This window comes from Lonchura striata, unplaced genomic scaffold, assembly GCF_046129695.1.
Source record: "Lonchura striata isolate bLonStr1 unplaced genomic scaffold, bLonStr1.mat Scaffold_269, whole genome shotgun sequence".
In the NCBI taxonomy this organism is placed as follows: Eukaryota; Metazoa; Chordata; class Aves; order Passeriformes; family Estrildidae; genus Lonchura; species Lonchura striata.
The window spans coordinates 47151-70596 of NW_027461156.1; the positions used below are offsets into that span (position 1 = coordinate 47151).

Below are 23446 nucleotides of genomic sequence, written 5' to 3' on the forward strand. Positions count from 1 at the left end.
TCCCGGTATGAGGGTCCTGGTCCCAGTTTGGGTGTCCCGGTCCCGGTCTGGGGGTCCCGGTCTGGGGGTCCCGGTCTGGGGGTCCCCACCCTCCCCCCACCCCCCCACCCCCGCAGGTACCTCCGGGACCGCGCCCCCCCCTCCGTTCCCCCCGGTATCGAGGGGCGGGTACCGAGCGGGGCGGGGGGGAGCGGGGAGGCGCCCGGGCTCGCCCGGCCCCGGTTCCCGGGTGGCGGCGGAGCCTCCCCGGTGCGGGCCGGGCGATGGCGGCGCCCCCGGGGCGGCGGGAGCGGCTGCGGGCGCTGGCGCTGGGCCGGGGGGCGCTGGGGCTGGAGACCCTCCTGGACCTGCTGCTGGGGCTGGCGGCGGGGCTGCGGCACCGCCTCAACCACCGGCACCCCCCCGGGCCCACCGGGGACACCGCCCGCACCGCCGGCGGCGGCCGAGACGGCGGCACGAACGGCGGCACGAACGGCGACACGAACGGCGACAGCGACAGACACGTCCGGGACTTTCTGAGCTGGGGTACAGCGGGGCACCGGCACCGGGACCGGGGGGGTCGGTTCGGGGCACCGGCACCGGGACAGGGGGGTTCTGTTCGGGACACCGGCACCGGAACGGGGGTTCGGTTCGGGGCACCGGCACCGGGACAGGGGGGTCGGTTCGGGTTCGGGCCGTGGGGCCACCGGCACCGGGACAGGGGTTCGGTTCGGGACACCGGTACCGGAACGGGGCGAGTTGGTTCGGGGCACCGGGACCGGGACGGGGCGAGTTGGTTCGGGGCACCGGTACCGGGACAGGGGGGGTCGGTTCGGGTTCGGGCCGTGGGGGCACCGGCACCGGGACAGGGGGGTCGGTTCGGAGCACCGGCACCGGAACGGGGCGAGTTGGTTCGGGGCACCGGGACCGGGACGGGGCGACTTGGTTCGGGACACCGGGACCGGGACAGGGGGGTCGGTTCGGGGCACCGGTACCGGGACAGGGGGGTCGGTTCGGGACACCGGCACCGGAACGGGGCGAGTTGGTTCGGGGCACCGGGACCGGGACGGGGCGACTTGGTTCGGGACACCGGGACCGGGACGGGGCGAGTTGGTTCGGGGCACCGGGACCGGGACGGGGGGTTCTGTTCGGGACACCGGCACCCGGACCGGGCGAGTCGGTTCGGGGCACCGGGACCGGGCGAGTCGGTTCGGGGCACCGGTACCGGGACAGGGGGGTCGGTTCGGGGCACCGGCACCGGGACGGGGGGGTCGGTTCGGGTTCGGGCTGGGGGAGCACCGGGACCGGGACGGGATTGGGGGGACCGGGTATGGGACAGGGGGGTCCGGGACTGGGGGGTTCGGGATCGAGGGGTCTGAAACCGGGGGGGGTTCGGCACTGCTGGGGGGGTCCGGGATTGGGGGTTCCGGGACCGGGAGTGGGCCGGGACCGGGAAGGGCTGGGATTGGGGAGAGGGACCGGGGGGCGTCTGGGACTGGGGGGTCCGGGACCGGGAGATTCGGGATTGGGAATTCCGGGACCGGGAAGTTCGAGATTGGGGGTTCCGGGACCGGGAAGTTCGGGACTGGGGGGGTCCGGGACCGGGAAGTTCGGGTTTGGGGGGTCCGGAACCGGGAGATTCGGGATTGGGAATTCCGGGATCGGGAAGTTCGGGACTGGGGGTCCGGGACCGGGAGGTTCGGGATTGGGGGTCCGGGACCGGGAGATTCGGGATTGGGGGGTCCGGAACCGGGAGGTTCGGGATTGGAGGTCCGGGACCGGGAGATTCGGGATTGGGAGTTCCGGGACCGGGAAGTTCGGGTTTGGAGGTCCGGGACCGGGAGGTTCGGGACTGGGGGTCCGGGACCGGGAGATTCGGGATTGGGAATTCCGGGACCGGGAGGTTCGGGTTTGGGGGGTCCGGGACCGGGAAGTTCGGGACTGGGGGGTCCGGAACCGGGAGATTCGGGATTGGGAATTCCGGGACCGGGAAGTTCGGGATTGGGAGTTCCGGGACCGGGAAATTCGGGATTGGAGGTTCCAGGACCGGGAGGTTTCGGATTGGGGTTCCGGGACCGGGAAGTTCGGGATTGGGGGGTCCGGGACCGGGAGATTCGGGATTGGGAATTCCGGGACCGGGAGATTCGGGATTGGGAATTCCGGAACCGGGAGATTCGGGATTGGGAATTCCGGGACCGGGAAGTTCGGGATTGGGGGTTCCAGGACCGGGAGGTTTCGGATTGGGGTTCCGGGACCGGGAAGTTCGGGATTGGGAATTCCGGGACCGGGAGGTTCGGGTTTGGGGGGTCCGGGACCGGGAAGTTCGGGATTGGGGGTCCGGGACCGGGAAGTTCGGGTTTGGGGGTTCCGGGACCGGGAGGTTTCGGATTGGGGTTCCGGGACCGGGAGATTGGGGATTGGGGGTCCGGGACCGGCAGGTTCGGGATTTGGGGGGGTCCAGAACCGGCAGTGTCCGGAACTGGGGGTGTCCGGGCTCGGGGGTTCGGAACCGGAGTCAGAGATTCGGAACCGGGCTCGGGGGTTCGGAACCGACTCGGGGGGGGTTCAGAACCGGGCTCGGGGTTTCGGAACCGACTCGGGGCGGGGTTCAGAACCGGGCTCGGGGTTTCGGAACCGACTCGGGGGGGGTTCAGAACCGGGCTCGGAGTTTCGGAACCGACTCGGGGCGGGGTTCGGAACCGGCCTCGGGGGGCTCGGTCCAGAACCGGGGGGTCGGGCCCGGGGCTGTCACGGGCGGGGGGCACCGGGACCGTTCGGGCAGGCAGGGCCCGGGACTCGGCTCCGGTTCGGGGCGGGCTCCGGGAGCAGGACCGGGCGGGTCGGTACCGGGGGTCCCGCACGCGGGGCCGGGGGGGGTCTCTGAACCGGCACCGGGGCCGGGGGGGGTGTGTCCCGGTCCGGTCGGTACCGGCGGGTGGAAACGGGGAGTGGGGGGGGGGGGCGACACCGAGCCCCGGGGTCATTTTTTTTGGGGGGGGGGTCCGGACCTCGGGGTCATTTCGGGGGGGGGGCAATGGGGGGGTCCCTTTGTCGGGGTCTCAGGGTGGGGGGGGGCTCGGCCGCCGTGTCCCGGGGGGGTTCCGGGGGGGCCCCGGTGGCGCCGCTCCTTTTCTGGGCACGGCGGGCCGGTCCCCCCCTCCCCTCCGCGGGCACCGATCGCTGCGCGGCCATAAATGGGCTGCGGGTGCGCCGCCGCCCCCCCCGCGGCACCCAGGGTGTCACAGCCCCCCCACCCCGCACTGTCACCCCCCCTCCCCTCCCCTCCCCTCCCCTCCCCCCCCCGGAACCCTCCCTCCCCACCCCCGCTTCACTTCCCGCCCCCCCACCCCGAAAAAAAATTCCCTGGGGTTCTCTCTCCAAACCCCACCCCGGTGGTCCCTGACCCCTCCCGGTGGTCCCTGACCCCCCCGCTCCGGTTGCCCCTCCCGGTGGTCCCTGACCCCCCCTCCAGGTCCGGTTGTCCCCCTTGGTGGCCCCTGACCCCTCCCGGTGGTCCCTGACCCCTCCCGGTGGTCCCTGACCCCCCCCTGGTCCGGTTGCCCCTCCCGGTGGTCCCTGACCCTCCCCTGGTGGTCCCTGATCCCTCCCCGGTGGTCCCTGACCCCCCCGGTGGCCCCGGACCTCCCCCGGTGGTCCCTGACCCCCCAGTCTGGTTGCCCCTCCTGGTGGTCCCTGACCCCTCCCAGTGGTCCCTGATCCCTCCCCAGTGGTCCCTGACCCCTCCCGGTGGTCCCTGACCCCTCAGTCCGGTTGCCCCTCTGGTGGTCCCTGCCCCTCCCGGTGGTCCCTGCCCCTCCCCGGTGGCCCCTGACCCCTCCCGGTGGTCCCTGCCACACCCCGGTGGTCCCTGACCCACCCTGGTAGCCCCTGACCCCCTGGTCTGGTCGCCCCCGGTGGTCCCTGCCCCTCCCCGGTGGTCTCTGCCCGGTCCGGTCCATGACCCCTGGTCCAATCCCCCCTGGTGGTCCCTGAGCCCCCGGTCGGTGACCCTGGTCCGGTGCCCCGGTCCGGTCGGTGACCCCGGTCCAGTCGATGACCCCGGTCTGGTCGATGACCCCGGTCCGGTCAGTGACCCCGGTCCGGTCGGTGACCCCGGTCCGGTCGGTGACCCCCGGTCCGGTCGGTATCCCCGGTCCGGTCGGTGACCCCGGTCCGGTCGGTGACCCCCAGTGGTCCCTGAGCCCCGGTCCGGTCCGTGACCCCGGTCCGGTCGGTGACCCCCGGTCCGGTCGGTGACCCCGGTCGGTGCCCCGGTCCGTCGGTGATCCCCAGTCCGGTCTGTGACCCCTGGTCCGTGACCCTGGTCCGGTCGGTGACCCTGGTCCGGTCGGTGACCCCGGTTTGGTCAGTGACCCCGGTCCGGTCGGTGACCCCCGGTCCGGTCGGTGACCCCGGTTCGGTCGGTGACCCCGGTCGGTGACCCCGGTCCGGTCGGTGACCCCGGTCCGGTCGGTGACCCCGGTCGGTGACCCCGGTCCTCCCCCAGCCGAGCCGGTGGCCGCGCGGGTCCAGGAGCTGCAGCTGCAGCGCGGAGACTTCGAGATCCTCAAAGTGATCGGGAGAGGCGCCTTCAGCGAGGTGCGGACACCGGGACACCGGGACACCGGGACACCGGGACAGGGACAGGGACACCGGGACAGGGACAGGGACACCGGGACACCGGGACACGGACACCGGGACAGGGACAGGGACACCGGGATACCGGGACACCGGGATACCGGGTCACCGGGACAGGGACACTGGGACACCGGGACAGGGACACCGGGACACCGGGACAGGGACAGGGACACCGGGACAGGGACAGGGACACCGGGACACTGGGACACCAGGACAGGGACAGGGACAGGGACAGGGACACCGGGATACCGGGACACTGGGATACCGGGTCACCGGGATACCGGGACAGGGACACCGGGACAGGGACAGGGACACCAGGACACCGGGACAGGGACAGGGAAACCGGGACACTGGGATACTGGGACACCAGGACACCGGGACACCGGGACAGGGACACCGGGACAGGGACAGGGACAGGGACACCGGGACAGGGACAGGGAATCTGGGACACCGGGATACCGGGACACCGGGACACCGGGACAGGGACAGGGACACCGGGACAGGGACACCGGGACACTGGGACACCAGGGCCAGTGAGGGGACAGCAGGGACAGCAGGACACTGGGACACCGGGACAGCGACACCGCGACAGGGACACAGGGACACCGGGACACCGGCACAGGGACAGGGAAACCGGGACAGGGACACCGGGACAGGGACACCGGGACAGGGACACCGGGACAGGGACACCGGGACACTGGGACACCAGGACAGGGACCGGGACACCGGGACACCGGGATACCGGGACAGGGACACCGGGACAGGCACAGGGACACCGGGGGGGACACTGGGACACCGGGACAGGGACAGGGACACCGGGGGAACACCGGGGGGACACCGGGGGGACAGCAGGACAGCGGGGGGACACCGGGAGACAGCGGGGGGGACACCGGGGGACACCAGGAACAGTGAGAGGACAGTGCTGGTGACACCGGGGACAGCAGGGTTGGCAGCGTGGGGACAGCGGGGGGACACCAGGGACTGTGAGGGGACAGCGGGGGTGGCACCGGGGGACAACGGGGGTGGCACCGGGGACATCACGGGTGGCACCGGGGGACAGCGGGGGTGGCACCGGGGACATCACGGGTGGCACCGGGGGACAACGGGGGTGGCACCGGGGACATCACGGGTGGCACCGGGGACATCACGGGTGGCACCGGGGGACAGCGGGGGTGGCAGCCAGCCCCGGTGACGCCGGGCCCGCAGGTGGCCGTGGTGAGGATGAAGGAGAGCGGGCAGATCTACGCCATGAAGATCATGAACAAGTGGGACATGCTGCGGCGTGGAGAGGTCAGGGACACGGGACACGGGACACGGGACACGGGACACGGGGACATGGGGACACGGGGACATGGAGACATGGGGACACGGGACACGGGGACACGGGACACGGGGACACGGGGACACAGGACACGGGGACATGGGGACACAGGGGGATGGGGACACGGGACACGGGGACACGGGGACACGGGACACGGGACACGGGGACACGGGGACACGGGGACATGGGGACACGGGACACGGGACACGGGACACGGGGACATGGGGACACGGGACACGGGACACGGGACACGGGACACGGGGACACGGGACACGGGGACACGGGGACACAGGACACGGGGACATGGGGACACAGGGGGATGGGGACACGGGACACGGGGACACGGGGACACGGGACAAGGGGACATGGGGACATGGGGACACGGGACACGGGGACAGCGGGACACGGGGACATGGGGACACGGGGGACACGGGGGACACTTGGAGACATTTGGGGTCAGCTGTGGACAGTTGGGGACACGAGGGGACAGTGGGGACACGAGGGGACAGTGGAGACACGAGGGGACACGAGGCGACACGGGGACACGAGGGACACGAGGGGACAGTTGGGGACCTCGGGGACACTCAGGGGACACGTGGGGACACTCGGGGACATGGGGACATGGGGGACAGCGGGGACACAGGGGGACACGAGGGGACATGGGGACATGGGGGACAGCGGGGACACTTGGGGACAGTTGTGGACAGGGACACTCGAGGTGGCGGGTGGCGGCCGTGTCACTGTCACCGTCACCGTCACCGTCACTGTCACCGTCACCGTCACAGGTGTCGTGCTTCCGCGAGGAGCGGGACGTGCTGGCCCGCGGGGACCGGCGCTGGATCACGCGGCTGCACTTCGCCTTCCAGGACCCGCAGTGCCTGGTGAGGGGACAGCCGTGTCACCCGTGCCACCTGCGTGTCATCTCTGTGTCACCTGTATCCCCCGTGCCACCTCCGTGTCACCCGTGCCACCTGCGTGTCATCTCTGTGTCATCTCCATGTCACCCGTGCCACCTCTGTGTCACCTGTGATGCCTGTGCCACCTCCGTGCCATCTCTCTGTCATCTCCGTGTCACCTCCGTGTCACCCCTGTCACCGGTGCTACTTCAGTGTCACCTGTGTCACCTGTGCCACCTCTGTGTCACCTCCGTGTCACCCGTGTCACCGCCGTGTCACCCCCGTGTCACCTGTGTCGCCTCTGTGTTGCCCGTGTCACCTGTGTTCTCTGTGTCACCCATGTCCCCAAGCTGTCCCCGTGTCCCCAAGCTGTCCCCATGTCCCCATGTCCTGGTGCTGTCCCCGTGTCCCCAAGCTGTCCCCGTGTCCCCATGTCCCCATGTCCCTGTCCCCGCAGTACTTGGTCATGGAGTACTACACTGTCCCCGTGTCCCCATGTCCCCGTGCTGTCCCTGTGTCCCCAAGCTGTCCCTGTGTCCCCAAGCTGTCCCCATCTTCCCGTGTCCCCGTGCTGTCCCCATGTCCCCAAGCTGTCCCCCTGTCCCCGCAGCACCTGGTCATGGAGTACTACACTGTCCCCATGTCCCCATGTCCTGGTGCTGTCCCCATGTCCCCATGTCCCTGTCCCCGCAGTACCTGGTCATGGAGTACTACACTGTCCCCATGTCCCCATGTCCTGGTGCTGTCCCCATGTCCCCAAGTTGTCCCCGTGTCCCCATGTCCCCGTGTCCCTGTCCCCGCAGTACCTGGTCATGGAGTACTACATCGGGGGCGACCTCCTGACCCTGCTCAGCAAATTCGGGGACCGGCTGCCGCTGGCCATGGCCCGCTTCTACCTGGCCGAGCTCGTGATGGCCATCGACTCCGTGCACCGCCTGGGCTACGTGCACCGGTGGGACATTGGGGACATCGGGGACATCGGGGACACTGGGGACATTGGGGACATGGGGACATCGGGGACATCGGGGACACTGGGGACATTGGGGATATTGGGGACATTGGGAACACTGGGGACATTGGGGACATTGGGGGATTGGGGACACTGGGGACACTGGGGACATTGGGGACACAGCCATCGACTCCGTGCACCGCCTGGGCTACGTGCACCGGTGGGACATTGGGGACATCGGGGACATCGGGGACATGGGGAACACTGGGGACATTGGGGACATCGGGGACATCGGGGACATCGGGGACACTGGGGACATTGGGGACATTGGGGACATCGGGGACATTCGGGACACTGGGGACACTGGGGACATTGGGGACATCGGGGACATCGGGGACACTGGGGACATTGGGGACATTGGGGACATTGGGGACATCGGGGACATCGGGGACATTGGGGACATTGGGGACATTGGGGACACTGGGGACATTGGGGACATTGGGGACATTGGGGACATCGGGGACATCGGGAACATGGGGACATTGGGGACATTGGGAACACTGGGGACATTGGGGACATCGGGGACATCGGGGACATCGGGGACATTGGGAACACTGGGGACATTGGGGACATTGGGGACATGGGGACACGGCCATTGACTCGGTGCACCACCTGGGCTACGTGCACCGGTGGGACACTGGGGACATTGGGGACATTGGGGACACAGAGGGGACATGGAGGGACAGGGGACGCCCGGGACAACAGGAGGGACACAGTGGGGGGGTACTGGGGGGGACTTTGGGGATCACGACGGGGGGAGGTGACAAAGGCCACCGCCCCCAGGGACATCAAACCTGACAACATCCTGCTGGACCGCTGGGGACACATCCGGCTCGGGGACTTCGGGTCCTGCCTGCGCCTGGGGCCTGATGGCACCGTGAGTGACACCGGGGACACCGGGGACACGGGGGACACGGGGGACACGGGGGACACGGGGGGACATGGGGGGACACGGGGGACACGGGGGGACACGGGGGACACGGGGGACACCGGGGACACGGGAGGGGACACAGAGCTCAACCTTACGAGCACCTGGAAAAATCCCCCCCTGCCCAAGCCCCATCTCCCCAATGTCCCAGTGTCCCCAGTGTCCCCAATGTCCCCAGTGTCCCCCCAGTGTCCCCAGTGTCCCCAATGTCCCCAATGCCCCCCAATGTCCCCAATCGCCCCAGTGTCCCCAATGTCCCGAGTCCCACCCAATGTCCCCAGTGTCCCCAATCCCCCCAGTGTCCCCCAGTGTCCCAAATGTCCCCAGTCCCCCCCAATGTCCCCCAGTGTCCCCAATGCCCCCGATGTCCCCCGTGTCCCCAATCCCCCCCATGTTCCCAGTGTCCCAAATCCCCCCAGTGTCCCCAATCCCCCCAATGTCCCCAATGTCCCCCCAATGTCCCCAGTGTCCCCAATGTCTCCCCAGTGTCCCCAGTGTCCCCAGTCCCCCCAATCCTCCCAATCCCCCCAATGTCCCCAGTCCCCCCAGTGTCCCCAATGTCCCTAATGTCCCAGTGTCCCCAATCCCCCCAATGTCCCCAAGGTGTCCCAAATGTCCCCAGTGCCCCCAATGTCCCCAATGTCTCCCCAGTGTCCCCAGTCCCCCCAATCCCCCCAATCTCCCCTATCCCCCCAATGTCCCCAGTGTCCCCAATCCCCCCGCTGTCCCAAATCCCCCCAATGTCCCCAATGTCCCCAATCCCCCAGTGTCCCCAATGTCCCCAATGTCCCCAATGTCTCCCCAGTGTCCCCAATGTCCCCCTGTCCCCAGGTGCGCTCGGCGGTGGCCGTAGGCACCCCCGATTACCTGTCTCCAATGTCCCCAGTGTCCCCAATGTCTCCTCAGTGTCCCCAATGCCCCCAGTGTCCCCAATTTCCCCAATGTCCCCAATGTCCCCAATGTCCCCAGTCCCCCCAGTGTCCCCAATGTCCCCAATGTCCCCAATGTCCCCAATGTCCCCCTGTCCCCAGGTGCGCTCGGCGGTGGCCGTGGGCAACCCCGATTACCTGTCTCCAATGTCCCCAGTGTCCCCAGTATCCCCAATCCCCCCAGTGTCCCCAATCCCCCCAATGTCCCCAATGTCCCAATGTCTCCCCAGTGTCCCCAATGCCCCCAGTGTCCCCAATTTCCCCAATGTCCCCAATCCCCCCCCATGTTCCCAGTGTCCCCAGTATCCCCAATGTCCCAAATCCCCCCAATCCCCCCAATGTCCCCAGTGTCCCCAATCCCCCCGCTGTCCCCAATCCCCCAATCCCCCCCATGTCCCCAATGTCCCCAATGTCCCCAGTGTCCCCAATCCCCCCAATGTCCCCAGTGTCCCCAATCCCCCCAATGTCCCCAGTGTCCCCAATGTCCCCAATGTCCCCAGTGTCCCCAATCCCCCCAATGTCCCCAGTGTCCCCAATCCCCCCGCTGTCCCCAATCCCCCCGCTGTCCCCAATCCCCCCAATGTCCCCAGTGTCCCCAATCCCCCCGCTGTCCCCAATCCCCCCGCTGTCCCCAATCCCCCCAATCCCCCCAATCCCCCCAATGTCCCCAGTGTCCCCAATCCCCCCACTGTCCCCCTGTCCCCAGGTGCGCTCGGCGGTGGCCGTGGGCACCCCCGATTACCTGTCTCCAATGTCCCCAGTGTCCCCAGTATCCCCAATCCCCCCAATGTCCCCAATGTCCCAATGTCTCCCCAGTGTCCCCAATGTCCCCAGTGTCCCCAATCCCCCCAATCCCCCCAATCCCCCCAATCCCCCCACTGTCCCCCTGTCCCCAGGTGCGCTCGGCGGTGGCCGTGGGCACCCCCGATTACCTGTCCCCCGAGATGCTGCTGGCCGTCGAGGACCCCTCGCGCTCCTACGGCCCCGAGTGCGACTGGTGGGCGCTGGGGGTCCTGGCCTACGAGATGTTCTTCGGGCGGCCCCCGTTCTTCGCCGACACCGTCCTCGAGACCTACGCCAAGATCCTGCACTTCCAGGTGCGCGCCGGGCAAACTGGGCGTACTGGGAGCCGCTGGGGGGGACTGGGAGCCGCTGGGAGCCGCTGGGGGGAACTGGGAGGGACTGGGGGGAACTGGGAGGGACTGGGAGCCGCTGGGAGGGACTGGGAGCCACTGCGAGTCACTGCGGGGGCACTGGGAGCAACTGGGGGGGACTGGGAGCAACTGGGAGGGCACTGGAAGCAACTGGGAGGGCACTGGGAGCAACTGGGAGGGACTGGGAGCAACGGGGAGTCACTGCGGGGGACTGGGAGCCACTGGGAGGGTGCTAAGAGGGTGATGGAAGGACCTGGGAGGGCACTGGGAGGGACTGGGGGGATACTGGGGGGAACTGGGAGGGACTGGGAGGGACTGGGAGGGACTGGGGGGGATACTGGGGGGAACTGGGAGGGACTGGGAAGGACTGGGATCAAATGGGAGGAACTGGGGTGCACTGAGGGGATACTGGGAGGGACTGGGAGTGACTGGGAACAACAGGGGGGATACTGGAAGGGTGCTGGGAGGGGCTGGGGGGCACTGGGGGGGATACTGGTCGGTACTGGTGGGCACTGGGGGGGTACTGGTGGGCACTGGTCAGTACTGGTGGGGCACTGGTGGGCACTGGTCAGCACTGGTCAGCACTGGTGGGCACTGGTGGGCACTGGTCAGCACTGGTGGGCACTGGTGGGCACTGGGCGGTACTGGTGGGCACTGGTGGGCACTGGGCGGTACTGGTGGGGCACTGGTGGGCACTGGTCAGCACTGGTCAGCACTGGTGGGCACTGGGTGGGTACTGGTGGGCACTGAGTGGGCACTGGTCAGCACTGGTGGGCACTGGTGGGCACTGGGCGGTACTGGTGGGCACTGGGTGGGTACTGGTGGGCACTGGGCGGTACTGGTGGGCACTGGGCGGTACTGGTGGGCACTGGGTGGGTACTGGTCGGCACTGGTGGGCACTGGTCGGTACTGGTCGGCACTGGTGGGCACTGGGTGGGCACTGGTCGGCACTGGTGGGCACTGGTGGGCACTGGTGGGCACTGGTCGGTACTGGTGGGCACTGGTGGGCACTGGTGGGCACTGGTCGGTACTGGTGGGCACTGGGTGGGTACTGGTGGGCACTGGGTGGGTACTGGTGGGCACTGGTGGGCACTGGTCGGTACTGGTCGGCACTGGTGGGCACTGGGTGGGCACTGGTCAGCCCTGGTCAGCACTGGTGGGCACTGGGCGGTACTGGTGGGCACTGGGTGGGTACTGGTGGGCACTGGGCGGTACTGGTGGGCACTGGTCGGTACTGGTGGGCACTGGGTGGGTACTGGTCCCCCCCAGGACCACCTGCACCTGCCGGAGGACGATGACGATGATGACGATGATGATGATGAGGATGGGGAAGGCTCCGGCCCGGCCGCGGCCGCGCGGGCGGTGCCGGCGGCGGCGCGCGCGCTCGTGCGGGGGCTGCTGTGCGCGCCGGGCGCGCGCCTGGGCCGCGGGGGCGCGCGCGACTTCCGCGCGCTGCCGCTGTTCGCGGGGCTGCGCTGGCGCGCGCTCCGCCGCAGCCCCGCCCCCTTCGCGCCCAGCGCCGCCGGCGCCGCCGACACCTCCAACTTCGACGTGCTGGACGACTGCCTGAGCCAGCCGGTGAGGAACGGGTTAAATCAAGGGTTAAACACGGGACAGACCCGGGACAGTGCGGGGATAAACCGGGGATAAACCGGGGATAAACCGGGGATAGATCCGGGATACACTGCCTGAGCCAGCCGGTGAGGAACGGGTTAAATCAGGAGTTAAACACGGGACAGAACCGGGATAAACCGGGGATAAACCGGGGATAAACCGGGGATAGATCCGGGATACACTGCCTGAGCCAGCCGGTGAGGAACGGGTTAAACAAGGGGTTAAACACGGGACAGACCCGGGATAAACCGGGGATAAACCGGGGATAAACCGGGGATAAACCGGGGATAAACCGGGGATAGATTCGGGATACACTGCCTGAGCCAGCCGGTGAGGAACGGGTTAAACACGGGGTTAAACACGGGACAGACCCGGGACAGTGCGGGGATAAACCGGGGATAAACCGGGGATAAACCGGGGATAGATCCGGGATAGACTGCCTGAGCCAGCCGGTGAGGAACGGGTTAAACACGGGGTTAAACACGGGACAGACCCGGGATAAACCGGGGATAAACCGGGGAGAGATCCGGGATAGATCCGGGATAGACTGCCTCAGCCAGCCGGTGAGGAACGGGTTAAATCAAGGGTTAAACACGGGACAGACCCGGGACAGTGCGGGGATAAACCGGGGATAGATCCGGGATAGACTGCCTGAGCCAGCCGGTGAGGAACGGGTTAAACAAGGGGTTAAACACGGGACAGAACCTGGATAAACCGGGGATAAACCGGGGATAAACTGGGGATAGATCCGGGATACACTGCCTCAGCCAGCCGGTGAGGAACGGGTTAAACACGGGGTGAGAGCCGGGATAAACCGGGGATAAACCGGGGATAAACCGGGGATAAACCGGGGAGAGATCCGGGATAGACTGCCTGAGCCAGCCGGTGAGGAATGGGTTAAATCAAGGGTTAAACACGGGACAGAACCGGGATAGTGCGGGGATAAACCGGGGATAGATCTGGGATAGACTGCCTGAGCCAGCCGGTGAGGAACGGGTTAAACACGGGGTGAGAGCCGAGATAAACCGGGGATAAACCGGGGATAAACCGGGGATAAACCGGGGATAAACCGGGGATAAACCGGGGATAGATCCGGGATAGAGTGCCTCAGCCAGCCGGGGAGGAACGGGTTAAATCAAGGGTTAAACACGGGACAGACCCGGGATAAACCGGGGATAAACCGGGGATAAACCGGGATAGACTGCCTCAGCCAGCCGGTGAGGAACGGGTTAAACACGGGGTTAAACACGGGACAGACCCGGGACAGTGCGGGGATAAACCGGGGATAGATCCAGGATAGACTGCCTGAGCCAACCGGTGAGGAACGGGTTAAACACGGGGTTAAACACGGGACAGACCCGGGACAGTGCAGGGATAAACCGGGGATAAACCGGGGATAAACCGGGGATAGATCCGGGATAGACTGCCTGAGCCAGCCGGTGAGGAACGGGTTAAACACGGGGCGAGAGCCGGGATAAACCGGGGATAAACCGGGGATAAACCGGGGATAGATCCGGGATAGATCCGGGATAGACTGCCTGAGCCAGCCGGTGAGGAACGGGTTAAACACGGGGCGAGAGCCGGGATAAACCGGGGATAAACCGGGGATAAACCGGGGATAAACCCGGGATAGATCCGGGATACACTGCCTGAGCCAGCCGGTGAGGAACGGGTTAAATCAGGGGTTAAACACGGGACAGACCTGGGATAAACCGGGGATAAACCGGGGATAGATCCGGGATAGATCCGGGATAGACTGCCTGAGCCAGCCGGTGAGGAACGGGTTAAACACGGGGTTAAACACGGGACAGACCCGGGATAAACCGGGGATAAACCGGGGATAAACCGGGGATAGATCCGGGATAGACTGCCTGAGCCAGCCGGTGAGGAACGGGTTAAACACGGGGTTAAACACGGGACAGAACCGGGATAAACCGGGGATAAACCGGGGATAGATCCGGGATAGATCCGGGATAGATCCGGGATAGACTGCCTCAGCCAGCCGGTGAGGAACGGGTTAAATCAAGGGTTAAACACGGGACAGTGCCGGGATAAACCGGGGATAAACCGGGGATAGATCCGGGATAGATCCGGGATACACTGCCTGAGCCAGCCGGTGAGGAACGGGTTAAACACGGGGTTAAACACGGGACAGACCCGGGATAAACCGGGGATAAACCGGGGATAGATCCGGGATAGACTGCCTCAGCCAGCCGGTGAGGAACGGGTTAAATCAAGGGTTAAACACGGGACAGACCCGGGATAAACCGGGGATAAACCGGGGATAAACCGGGGATAGATCCGGGATAGACTGCCTGAGCCAGCCGGTGAGGAACGGGTTAAACACGGGGTTAAACACGGGACAGACCCGGGATAAACCGGGGATAAACCGGGGATAAACCGGGGATAGATCCGGGATAGACTGCCTGAGCCAGCCGGTGAGGAACGGGTTAAACACGGGGTTAAACCCGGGACAGACCCGGGACAGTGCGGGGATAAACCGGGGATAAACCGGGGATAGATCCGGGATACACTGCCTCAGCCAGCCGGTGAGGAACGGGTTAAATCAGGAGTTAAACACGGGACAGTGCCGGGATAATCCGGGGATAAACCGGGGATAGATCCGGGATAGACTGCCTGAGCCAGCTGGTGAGGAACGGGTTAAACACGGGGCGAGAGCCGGGATAAACCGGGGATAAACCGGGGATAGATCCGGGATACACTGCCTGAGCCAGCCTGTGAGGAACGGGTTAAACACGGGGATAAACCCGAGATAAACCGGGATAAATGTGGGATAAAGCCGGGACAATCCCGGGACAGACCCGGGACAATCCCGGGACGGATTTACCGTGTCCCTCCCGCCCCAGGAGCTGCTGGGGGAGCCCCGGGACCCCCCCGAGCTGGGGCTGCACCTCCCGTTCGTGGGGTACTCGTACGCCCGCGCCGAGCGAGAGTGAGTCGGGGGTCCGGGGGTCCGGGGGGGTCTGGGGGCTTCAGAGGGGTCTGGGGGCGTCAGAGGGACCGGGGGGTCTGGGGAGGTCCAGGGGGGTCTGGGAGTGTCAGAGGGTCTGGAGGGGTCCAGGGGGGTCTGGGGGCGTCAGAGGGACCGGGGGGTCTGGGGGGGGTCCAGGGGGGTCTGGGGGTGTCAGAGGGACCGGGGGGTCTGGGGGGGTCCAGGGGGGTCTGGGGGGGTCTGGGGGCGTCAGAGGGACCGGGGGGTCTGGGGGGGGGTGGGCTCAGAGGAACCAGGGGGGTCTGGGGGGGGTCTGGGGGTCCGGGGGGGTACGGGAGCTTCAGAGGGGTCTGGGGGCGTCAGAGGGCCCGGGGGGGCTGGGGGAGTCTGGGGGTCCAGAGGGGTCTGGGGACTCAGAGGGTCCGGAGCGGTCTGGGGGGGTCTGGGGGGTCTGGGGGTCCAGAGGGGTCTGGGGATTCAGAGGGACCGGGGGGTCTGGGGGGGTCTGGGGGCTTCAGAGGGACCGGAGGGTCTGGGGAGGTCCAGGGGGGTCTGGGGGTGTCAGAGGGTCTGGGGGGGTCTGGGGGCGTCAGAGGGACCGGAGGGGTCTGGGGGGGGGTGGGCTCAGAGGGACCGGGGGGTCTGGGGGGGGTCTGGGGGTCCGGGGGGGTACGGGAGCTTCAGAGGGGTCTGGGGGCGTCAGAGGGCCCGGGGGGTCTGGGGACTCAGAGGGTCCAGGGGGTCTGGGGGGGTCTGGGGGGCTTCAGAGGGGTCTGGGGACTCAGAGGGTCCGGAGGGGTCTGGGGGGGTCTGGGGGTCCGGGAGGGTCTGGGGGGGTCTGGGGGTCCCGGAGGGTCTGGGGGCGTCAGAGGGTCCGGGAGGATCTGGGGGCGTCAGGGGGACTCTGGGGGGACTCTGGGGGGACTCTGGGGGTCCGGGGGTCTCCAGGTGACCCCCCCCCTCCCCCCATGCCCCCCGCCCCGGTTTTAGGGATGAGGAAGAGGAGGATGAGGAGGAGGATGAGGAGTGGGACCAGGACACGCCCATGGAGCTGGAGGGGGAGTGGGGGACCCCCCCCGAGTCGGGGACCCCCCCGGGCACCGGGACCCCCTTGGCCATAGGGACCCCCCCGCGCAAGGGGACGCCCCCACCCCCGGGGGTGCTCGCGACCACCGGACCCCCCCCACCCACGGGAGCCCCCCAAAACCCCCCGGGAGCCCCCCCCCAAAAAGGACCCCCCCCACCCACGGGGACCGCTGAACTCACGGGACCTCCCCCCCAAAAAGGACCCCCCCACCCTCGGGGGCCCCTCCGCCCGCGGGACCCCCTCCCCAAAAAGTGCCCCCCCCCACCCCCCAGGGGGGACCCCCCCAGAATCCCATCCCCCACCCCAAGCCCCTCCCCCAAAACCCGCGGGCCCCCCCCCGGCAGCGCCCCCCAAAAAGGGGTCCCTGCACCCCCAGGGGCTCCCCCGCCCCCCGCCGCCGACCCCCCCCAAAAAGCGGCGCCCCCGGCCCCCCCCCCGGCCAAGGGCGCCCCCCCCCGGACGCCCCCCCCGGGCACGGAGCCCCCCCGGGCCCCGCCGGTACGTGGGGAGGGGGTCCGGGGGGGTCCCGGAACTCGGGGAGGGGGCGGGAATCCCGGGAATCCCGGGAATCTCGGGAATTTCGGGAATTCCGGTGCCGATGCGGGGTTGGGGGCGGGGGGAAAGGGGATCCCGGGGAGGGGTCCCGGATCCCGGGGGTCCCGGAATCCCCGTGGGGAGGGGTCTCGAATCCCGGAGGGGTCCGTGCCCGGTTCGGGGGATCCCGGGAATCCCGGGAGGGGTCCGTGCCCGGTTCGGGGCATCCCGGGAGGGGTCCGTGCCCGGTTCGGGGCATCCCGGGAATCCCGGGAGGGGTCCGTGCCCGGTTCGGGGCTTCCCGGGAATCCCGGGAATCCCGGGAATCTCGGGAATTTCGGGAATTCCGGTGCCGATGCGGGGTTGGGGGCGGGGGGAAAGGGGATCCCGGGGGTCTCGGAATCCCCGTGGGGAGGGGTCTCGAATCCCGGGAGGGGTCCGTGCCCGGTTCGGGGGATCCCGGGAATCCCGGGAGGGGTCCGTGCCCGGTTCGGGGCATCCCGGGAGGGGTCCGTGCCCGGTTCGGGTGGTCCCGGGAGGGGTCCGTGCCCGGTTCGGGTGGTCCCGGGAATCCCGGGAGGGGTCCGTGCCCGGTTCGGGGCATCCCGGGAGGGGTCCGTGCCCGGTTCGGGGCTTCCCGGGAATCCCGGTGGTGGGTGCCCGGTTCGGGGGATCCCGGGAATCCCGGGAGGGGTCCGTGCCCGGTTCGGGGCATCCCGGGAATCCCGGGAGGGGTCCGTGCCCGGTTCGGGGGATCCCGGGAGGGGTCAGTGCCCGGTTCGGGTGGTCCCGGGAATCCCGGGAGGGGTCCGTGCCCGGTTCGGGGCATCCCGGGAATCCCGGGAGGGGTCCGTGCCCGGTTCGGGGAATCCCGGGAATCCGTGCCCGGTTCGGGGCATCCCGGGGGTCCCCAGGCAGACGCGTTTCCCGCAGGTGGCGGCGGCGGTCCCGGCGGTCCCAGGCTCGGTCCCGGCGGTCCCGGAGCCGGTCCCGGCGGTCTCAGGCTCGGTCCCGGCGGTCCCGGAGCCGGTGCCGGTGCCGGTGTCGGTGCCGGAGCTCCGGGAGGCGCTGGCGAAGGAGCGGCGCGGGCGGGAGGAGCTGGAGCGGGAGCTCGGGAAGCTGCGGGCGGCGGGGCAGGGGCTGGCCCGGTACGGGAGGGGACAGCGGGGACACCGCGGGGACACCGCGGGGACAGCGGGACCGGGAGGGGACACTGGGACCGGGAGGGGACAGCGGGGACACCGAGGGGACAACGGGACCGGGAGGGGACACTCGGACCGGGAGGGGACAGCGGGGACACCGCGGGGACACCGAGGGGACAACGGGACCGGGAGGGGACAGCGGGACCGGGAGGGGACAGCGGGGACACCGAGGGGACAACGGGGACACCGAGGGGACAACGGGACCGGGAGGGGACAGCGGGACCGGGAGGGGACAGCGGGGACACCGCGGGGACAACGGGACCGGGAGGTGACACCGGGGTGACAACCGCCACCGGGGAGGCAACACCGCTGCCCCCGGTGGGGACGAGGACCCCGCGGCCACCGGGGACCGAGGGGGGTCCGGGGGTGTCCCCAAGTGTCCCCGGGGGTGTCCCCAAGTGTCCCCTCCCTCCAGGCGCCTGCAGGAGGCCGAGAGCCGCAACCTGGAACTGGAAGCGAAACTGAGGCGGCTGCAGAGTGACCCCCCCGGGCCCGGGCCCCCCCCGCCGCAAGGCAAGGACCCCCCAAAATCCATGGGGACACCCCCAAAATCTCCCCAAAATCCCAGTGACCCCCCCCCAAAAAAATCCATGGGGACACCCCCAAAATGTCCCCAAAATCCCAGTGACCCCCCCCCCAAAATCCATGGGGACACCCCCAAAATGTCCCCAAAATCCCAGGGATCCCCCCAAAATCCATGAGGACACCCCCAAAATCCCAGTGACCCCCCCGGGCCAGGACCCCCCCCGCCGCAAGGCAAGGACCCCCCAAAATCCATGGGGACACCCCCAATATCTCCCCAAAATCCCAGTGATCCCCCCCAAAATCCATGGGGACACCCCCAAAATCTCCCCAAAATCCCAGTGACCCCCCCCCCCAAAAAATCCATGGGGACACCCCCGGAATGTCCCCAAAATCACAGTGACCCCCCCCCCAAAAAATCCATGGGGACACCCCCAAAATCCCAGTGACCCCCCCCAAAATCCATGAGGACACCCCCAAAATGTCCCCAAAATCCCAGTGACCCCCCCCCAAAAAAATCCATGAGGACACCCCCAAAATGTCCCCAAAATCCCAGTGACCCCCCCCCCAAAAATCCATGGGGACACCCCCAAAATGTCCCCAAAATCCCAGTGATCCCCCCCAAAATCCATGGGGACACCCCCAAAATCCCAGTGACCCCCCCGGGCCCCCCCCGCCGCAAGGCAACGACCCCCCAAAATCCATGGGGACACCCCCAAAATCCCAGTGATCCCCCCCAAAATCCATGGGGACACCCCCAAAATCTCCCCAAAATCCCAGTGACACCCCCGGGCCAGGACCCCACCCGCCGCAACGCAAGGACCCCCCAAAATCCATGGGGACACCCCCAAAATCTCCCCAAAATCCCAGTTATCCCCCCCAAAATCCATGGGGACACCCCCAAAATCTCCCCAAAATCCCAGTGATCCCCCCCAAAATCCATGGGGACACCCCCAAAATCCCAGGGATCCCCCCCAAAATCCATGGGGACACCCCCAAAATGTCCCCAAAATCCCAGTGACTCCCCCCCAAAATCCATGAGGACACCCCCAAAATGTCCCCAAAATCCCAGTGACCCCCCCCCAAAAAAATCCATGGGGACACCCCCAAAATCCCAGGGATCCCCCCCCCAAAAAAGTCCATGGGGACACCCCCAAAATATCCCCAAAATCCCAGGGATCCCCCCAAAATCCATGATGACACCCCCAAAATGTCCCCAAAATCCCAGGGATCCCCCCCAAAAATCCATGGGGACACCCCCAAAATGTCCCCAAAATCCCAATGCCCCCCCCCCAAATTTCCCCGGGATGTCCCCAACACCCCCCAGACCTCCCCCCCCCCAAATCCGCCAGGAGCCCCCCAAATTCCTCGGGTCCCCCCAGGGGCCTCGCCCCCTCCCCAAAATATTTTGGGGTGTTTTGGGGGGGGGGGGCAGGACCCGTCCCCCCTTCTGAACCCCAAAACCTCCATTGTGGGGGGGGGGGGGGGGCAGGACCTTGTCCCCCTCCCCACATTTGGGGCTGGGGGCTCCCCAAATTTGGGGGAGAAACCCCAAGAGGGGGTTCCCCAAAATTTTGGGGGGTGTGTGGGTGGGGGGGGGTCCAACCCTGAGCAAAGCCCCCCTCCCCAAATTTCCCTTGCAGGAGGCGCGGGGCAGCCCCCCCCCATCGCGGCCCCCCCCGCGGAGGTAACGGGGGTTTGGGGGGTGGTTTTGGGGGGATTTGGGGGTTTTTTTGGGGGGATTTTGGGGGGATTTGGGGTTTTTTTGGGGGGGCTGACGCTCTGTGCTCTCTCCGCAGCCCCCCCGGCTTTTCCGCTCCCCCCTGGGGCTGCCCCTGTCCCGGCACCTGCTGCTCTGGGCCCGGGTATGTGGGGCTGTCACCCGTGTCACCTGTGCCACCCACTGCCACCCACTGCCACCCAGTGTCACCCTCTGTCACCCACTGCCACCCAGTGTCACCCCCTGTCACCCCCTGTCACCCCTGTCCCGGCACCTGCTGCTCTGGGCCCGGGTATGTGGGGCTGTCACCCGTGTCACCTGTGCCACCTGTGCCACCCAGTGTCACCCACTGTCACCCACTGCCACCCACTGCCACCCAGTGTCACCCCCTGCCACCCAGTGTCACCCACTGTCACCCACTGCCACCCCCTGTCACCCACTGCCACCCACTGCCACCCCCTGTCACCCCTGTCCCGGCACCTGCTGCTCTGGGCCCGGGTATGTGGGGCTGTGTCACCCGTGTCACCTGTGCCACCTGTGCCACCCAGTGTCACCCACTGCCACCCAGTGTCACCCCTGCCACCCCCACCCCATCACTGCCACCCTGGCCATGTCCCCAAGGCCACCCATCACTGCCACCCGTGTCCCTGCCACCCTGGCCATGTCCCCAAGGCCACCCCCACCACTGCCACCCCTGCCACACCCTGCCACTGCCACCTGTGCCACCGCCACCCCTGCCACTGCCACCCGTGTCCCTGCCACCCTGGCCATGTCCCCAGAGCCACCCCCGCCACTGCCACCCCTGCCACACCCTGCCACTGCCACCCGTGTCCCTGCCACCCTGGGCATGTCCCCAAGGCCACCCATGTCACTGCCACCCGTGTCACTGCCACCCTGGCATGTCCCCAAGGCCACCCCTGCCACTGTCACCCGTGTCACTGCCACCCTGGGCATGTCCCCAAGGCCACCCCTGCCACTGTCACCCGTGTCCCTGCCACCTCTGGGCATGTCCCCAAGGCCACCCCCTGTCACTGCCACCCCTGCCACACCCTGCCACTGCCACCTGTGTCCCTGCCACCCCTGTCACTGCCACCCGTGTCCCTGCCACCCTGGCCATGTCCCCAGAGCCACCCCCGCCACTGCCACCCCTGCCACACCCTGCCACTACCACCCGTGTCCCTGCCACCCTGGCCATGTCCCCAAGGCCACCCCTGCCACTGCCACCCGTGTCACTGCCACCCTGGGCATGTCCCCAAGGCCACCCATCACTGCCACCCCTGTCCCTGCCACTGCCACCCCTGTCCCTGCCACCTCTGGGCATGTCCCCAAGGCCACCCCTGCCACTGCCACCCGTGTCCCTGCCACCCTGGCCATGTCCCCAAGGCCACCCATCACTGCCACCCGTGTCCCTGCCACCCTGGCCATGTCCCCAAGGCCACCCCCTGTCACTGCCACCCCCGGGGCCACCTCCCCAGGCCGGGCCACCCTGGTGGCACTGCCACCAGCGCTGGCACTGCCACCAGGGCCACCCCCGGCCCGGTGCCACCCCCGTGTCCCCGTGTCCCCAACAAGGAGGGGGGGGTGGCACTGGCGTGGGGGGTGGGTGGTGACAAGGACGGTGACAAGGACGGTGACGATGCCACCTGACCGTGTCGCTGTCCCCAGGTGCCACACGCCGGTGCCACCAAGGACTGTCTGCTGCTCTGCGCCGCCGGCCTGCGCCCCCCGCCCGCGCCCCCCGGGACCCCCCCTTAATTCGGGGTGTCCCCTGGGTGTCCCCTGGGTGTCCCCGGGGTGTCCCCGGGGTGTCCCCTGGGTGTCCCCTCCTCCCCTTTGTTGCACTTGACCCCCCCTTTCCCACGGAGGGGGGGGAACCTGTACAGAACCCCCCCCCAAAATCCGAGACCCCGCCCCAAAATCCCACCGGGCACTGGGGGGGTCCCCAAATCCGAGATCCCCCCCAAAATTCCACCGGACCACCCCAAAATCCGAGACCCCCCCCCAAAATCCCACTGGGCACTGGGGGGGTCCCCAAATCCGAGACCACCCCCCCGAAATCCCACTGGGCACTGGGGGGGGAGGTCCCAAAATCCGAGACCACCCCCCCAAAATTCCACCGGACCCCCCCAAAATCCGAGACCCCCCCCCAAAATCCCACTGGGCACTGGGGGGTCCCCAAATCCGAGACCCCCCCCCAAAATCCCACCGGGCACTGGGGGGGTCCCCAAATCCGAGATCCCCCCCAAAATTCCACCGGACCCCTCCAAAATCCGAGACCCCCCCCCAAAATCCCACCGGGCACTGGGGGGGTCCCCAAATCCGAGACCACCCCCCCAAAATTCCACCGGACCCCTCCAAAATCCGAGACCCCCCCCCAAAATCCCACAGGACCCCCCAAAATCCGAGACCACCGCCCCCCCAAAATTCCACAGGACCCCCCCAAAATCCGAGACCCCCCCCCAAAATCACGGGACCCCCCCCCAAAATCCCACCGGGCACTGGGGGGGGTCCCAAAATCCCAGACCACCCCTCCCAAAATCCCACCGGACTCCCCCCAAATCCAAGACCCCCCCCCAAAATCCCACCTCCCCCCCGGGGGGGTTTCCAAGCGCGTGTCCCCCCCTCCCCCACCCCCCCAATAATTTGGGGAGGGGTCTCCCCGGTGCCCCCATGACCCTCCCCGAGGGGCAGCGGGACGCGACCCCCCCCAAAAAGCGTGGGGGACCCCCCGACCCCCCCAAAAAAAGGGTGGGGGACCCCCCCAAAAAGGGCGGGGGGCGCCCCCGGCCCCCCCTTAGTAATTTATTCGTAGGGACCTTTGCACTGCGGACCCCCCCCCTTATTTATGCCCCCCCGGGGGCGCCCCCTCCCCAATTTCACCCTCCCCCCCCCGTTCGTGACGCCCCCGGGGGGGGGCGAGAATAAAGTTGTGTTCCTGCCACCCCCGTGTCCCCAAATTG

The 23446-nt window shown here is 68.0% G+C and overlaps 1 long non-coding RNA gene across 1 annotated transcript; it reads left to right on the top strand.

Annotated features, from left to right (window-relative positions):
- Positions 1 to 12352: 12352 nt before the first annotated feature.
- LOC144248687 (uncharacterized) lies at positions 12353 to 16464 on the top strand. The gene is made up of 3 exons (XR_013342005.1): positions 12353 to 12432; positions 15336 to 15421; positions 16412 to 16464. It is a non-coding gene; the product is annotated as an uncharacterized LOC144248687 (long non-coding RNA).
- Positions 16465 to 23446: the final 6982 nt, after the last annotated feature.